Genomic DNA, 4,756 nt, shown 5'->3' on the forward strand with positions numbered 1-4,756 from the left:
ATCAATATCATAAGATTACTTCAGGCAATCTTCATCAACACTAGTACAGTGAAATGGAATCTGCAATTCCTCATCAAAGGGAGGGTGGGGGGGTTAACGAAGATTAACGAAGGTCTTATGGGTGTGGAACGGCATGAGAGTTAGTTTGGTAGTTTTTCAGCAAAATGTAACTACTCTCTGGCTTCATTTATTATATGCGGATCCATGAATATGCATATTAGTGCTAGTCCACTCAATCACACCAGCTCAGAATACCTGATCCACTCACTCAACTTTACTGTAGTAAATGCTACACAATGGCAAGTAGAAATACTGGTTTAATCCAGTACAAGTCGATGTATCAGATGGTAATGCGTTTTATGTATCGCTCTTTATGCCGGACACATAGCTGTAATTGATATGTTTAGCCTTTTGCTTGACTACATTATCAAACAGCTAATAATGTGTTGCTAATGTTACACAAACCATATTCCCATTTGCCATCTCAGTCAGACAGCTGCCTTCTAAAAATCAGCATTCTTAGAAATGCTTTGAGCATCATAGAAAGTCAGTGGAGAAAGGCGAATAGTTAATCATAACATTGTAATATACATCATATACATAATTCACCCACTATATTGCTAAAAGTACCCAATTTTTCACATCAACATAAAAATATACCGGGATAACCTGGCTTCTCTTGAGACCCCAGCTTCACAACATGTTTGTGACGTAGAGAATGGGCGGTTTCAAACTGTGTTTTTGAGACTGTGGCTGTTTCTCAGTATGCATTCTTAAGCGATCTTGCATCCTTATGTTCTTGCTCTACGTTATCATCAATCATCGAAGTTCAATTACAATACTCAAGAGCGCAAGTACAGAGGATGCATGAAAGTACCCAGATGTGTTCTTGATACAAAGGCATTGAATGCAGACTTGCGCACTAAACCAGCTTGAAGTCCCAGAAATCATTGCGCCAAAACAATGGTGGAGGAAGGAGGTGCTACACACAACTGTAATCTTCTTAACGACCAAATAGAACTTACCTGCATTAAAACATACTTAATTAAATTTTCGTTAATCAGTTATTTAACAGTAAAATCTATTACTCATATTACTTAGGGAGCAATGAAGAGACAAGGACTCTTATCCAGTGGAGGGAGACGAATGAAGCCCTCTTCAATGAAAAGAGGAACTCTTTCAAGTGTGGCTGGGAGTAAGTAAGACTACTTTAATTTTACATTGTAGTTTCCTGTTGCTGATTAAATGTTTTCTTTGTTGGGTTTTTTTCCTGAAGAACTTTTTTTTTTTCTTTGTGAAGGAGGGAGAAACTTTTTCTTTTATGATTATTAGGAGTAATATCAAATCCTCAACAGTAAAATACGTTGATGATACGGATCTACGTACGAAGAAAGGACCCCTGGGAAGGAGGGGCATCGTGTGCATACCAGATGTGAAAGGAGCGGCGTATGATAAATAGTTCTATACTACACAATTATTAGCTAACATTGTTTATTTTTCCACTTCAAAGCTTAATATAAAAAATTAAATTTCATGTTAAATAAAAAAAAAACACCTTAATATCGCATATTTTTATCTGAGGATCGACAGCTAAACTCGCACATGTAATTTATGTTTTATTCATACTTGACGCCGGAGGCGTGAGTAGTCTGTTCACACTGAAAATTCCAAATAGAAAAAGTACATTTTAAATACCCGGATGATGCACTTAATTAACCGAAAAAATTAAGTGTGGAATGTTGGACTCTTCATGTACTCAACTGTTAAATTACGTAGTGGAGGGGATGGAGATATCAGATCGATGTTGAATGACAAAATAACCTTCATACACTATGTGGTTGACTACATAGTGCATAAGTACATAGAGTATAGTGCATCATTTGGGACACAACTAAAGAGAATTAACACATCGTTGTAAAACATTACCACTTGTATTTTTCAACAGCAGGCAACAGGCTTTTTGACCTTAGTTATGCTATTTAAATAATGAAAAATACATTGACTGTTCTGTTACATATCCTTGCAACATTTCAGAACAATTATGATTGTTAGCAAGATTGTGTTCACTGCTGTCTAACAGTGTTTGCTTATACTTGTGTTAAAATATATTTAACTAAAGGTTCGTTTTTTCAAAACTTCCATCGCATATCATGATGTTTACTGAATTGGCTCATGCGATTTATGTTTTCAGTTTCTGATTTTTGCTGTGCATTGTGGGATTTTCCAGTGAACATTCCAGTGCACTTGAGACAGCCCTGTCTGTTTTAAAATGTCTGTTTGACATGAACGGAGACATTTTACAGACTTATGGCAGATAAAACTCTATTAAAAAAACACATCTTCCAGCAGATGTAAACATCAAATAGACGTGTGGGTGATGTATGTATTGTATAACATAATTTTGCCTCAGCTTTTGTCAACACTGTTTGCATAGTACAACTAAATGCTTATCTTACTCATTTAAATAAACAGATTTACATAACTGAAGATAAATTTTAGATTTTATTGACAAATTCAGGATCATATGCGTTACATGGAAAGCAAGCTAACAGATCAGCTAAGGGGTAATCAGGGGTAAGTTTGCCCCCTACCTGGGTAAGAAGCCCCTCTAGCTAAACTTTTACAGAATGTATAAATTACTTTTGATATCATTTTTATTAATATTTATATCTTTATAAAAAGTGCCGTTAATGTAAAATACTAAATCAACTATTCTATTTAAAATTAAATTGTTACCATTAGTTGAATAATTGAATAACCGATGACAGACAAAGCAGAATCCCAATTAAAAGATAAAATTATTCTGTGACTTACAGGTGCTGGTCATATAATTAGAATATCATCAAAAAGTTGATTTATTTCACTAATTCCATTCAAAAAGTGAAACTTGTATATTATATTCATTCATTACGCACAGACTGTTATATTTCAAATGTTTATTTCTTTTAATTTTGATGATTATAACTGACAACTAAGGAAAATCCCAAATTCAGTATCTCAGAAAATTAGAATATTGTGAAAAGGTTCAATATTGAAGACACCTGGTGCTACACTCTAATCAGCTAATTAACTCAAAACACCTGCAAAGGCCTTTAAATGGTCTCTCAGTCTAGTTCTGTAGGCTACACAATCATGGGGAAGACTGCTGACTTGACAGTTGTCCAAAAGACGACCATTGACACCTTGCACAAGGAGGGCAAGACACAAAAGGTCATTGCAAAAGAAGCTGGCTGTTCACAGAGCTCTGTGTCCAAGCACATTAATAGAGAGGCGAAGGGAAGGAAAAGATGTGGTAGAAAAAAGTGTACAAGCAATAGGGATAACAACACCCTGGAGAGGATTGTGAAACAAAACCCATTCAAAAATGTGGGGGAGATTCACAAAGATTGGACTGCAGCTGGAGTCAGTGCTTCAAGAACCACTACACACAGACGTATGCAAGACATGGGTTTTAGCCGTCGCATTCCTTGTGTCAAGCCACTCTTGAACAACAGACAGCGTCAGAAGCATCTCGCCTGGGCTAAAGACAAAAAGGACTGGACTGCTGCTGAGTGGTCCAAAGTTATGTTCTCTGATGAAAGTAAATTTTTCATTTCCTTTGGAAATCAGGGTCCCAGAGTCTGGAGAAAGAGATGAGAGGCACACAATCCACGTTGCTTGAGGTCCAGTGTAAAGTTTCCATAGTCAGTGATGGTTTGGGGTGCCATGTCATCTGCTGGTGTTGGTCCACTGTGTTTTCTGAGGTCAAAGGTCAACGCAGCCGTATACCAGGAAGTTTTAGAGCACTTCATGCTTCCTGCTGCTGACCAACTTTATGGAGATGCAGATTTCATTTTCCAACAGGACTTGGCACCTGCACACAGTGCCAAAGCTACCAGTACCTGGTTTAAGGACCATGGTATCCCTGTTCTTAATTGGCCAGCAAACTCGCCTGACCTTAACCCCATAGAAAATCTATGGGGTATTGTGAAGAGGAAGCTGCGATATGCCAGACCCAACAATGCAGAAGAGCTGAAGGCCACTATCAGAGCAACCTGGGCTCTTATAACACCTGAGCAGTGCCACAGACTGATCGACTCCATGCCACGCCGCATTGCTGCAGTAATTCAGGCAAAAGGAGCCCCAACTAAGTATTGAGTGCTGTACATGCTCAAAATGTTCATGTTCATACTTTTCAGTTGGCCAAGATTTCTAAAAATCCTTTCTTTGTATTGGTCTTAAGTAATATTCTAATTTTCTGAGATACTGAATTTGGGATTTTCCTTAGTTGTCAGTTATAATAATCAAAATTAAAAGAAATAAACATTTGAAATATATCAATCTGTGTGTAATGAATGAATATAATATCCAAGTTTCACTTTTTGAATGGAATTAGTGAAATATATCAACTTTTTGATGATATTCGAATTATATGACCAGCACCTGTATATAGGCATGTGAATATTTAATTGTTTGCCCATATTTTATTGAAGATATGTCATGATAGCAACATTATGAATGTAAATTTAATGATCTTCATCTTACTCCGGGGGGCATCTTAAGTGTGTGTGTATATATATATATATGAAAGACTTGAGATGCAAAAGCCCCTAAACGCCACCTTCGTCAAAAATGAGATAACGAAACATACATTTATCAAAAACTTAAGCATAAATCCGCTAAATGCCAGCTTCAGTTCATTCAGAAATACTGGTTCGTTGGCAGAATCCTCTAAACGTCACTTCCCTTTTCCAGCAAAAGCCTCTAACACAACCAA

General features: G+C 36.8%; 2 protein-coding genes across 3 annotated transcripts in view; one reads left to right on the forward strand and one right to left on the reverse strand.

The window, feature by feature from the left end:
- LOC127510591 (gastrula zinc finger protein XlCGF57.1-like) overlaps positions 1 to 2,193 on the forward strand; it is an 80,024-nt gene extending 77,831 nt beyond the window's left edge. The window contains exons 8-9 of one of the 2 annotated variants that reach the window (XR_007929678.1): positions 1,102 to 1,195; positions 1,301 to 2,191. The gene's annotated coding sequence lies outside the window, so the exon portion shown is untranslated. Of the gene's footprint in view, positions 1 to 1,101 lie in introns of both variants that reach the window. The other variant, XM_051890293.1, reaches the window with a different exon arrangement.
- The window catches only part of LOC127510642 (gastrula zinc finger protein XlCGF26.1-like), a 172,765-nt gene that overhangs the window by 20,481 nt on the left and 147,528 nt on the right, over positions 1 to 4,756 (reverse strand). The window lies entirely within an intron of this gene.

This window comes from Ctenopharyngodon idella, chromosome 4 (genome assembly GCF_019924925.1).
Source record: "Ctenopharyngodon idella isolate HZGC_01 chromosome 4, HZGC01, whole genome shotgun sequence".
NCBI classification, from domain to species: Eukaryota; Metazoa; Chordata; class Actinopteri; order Cypriniformes; family Xenocyprididae; genus Ctenopharyngodon; species Ctenopharyngodon idella.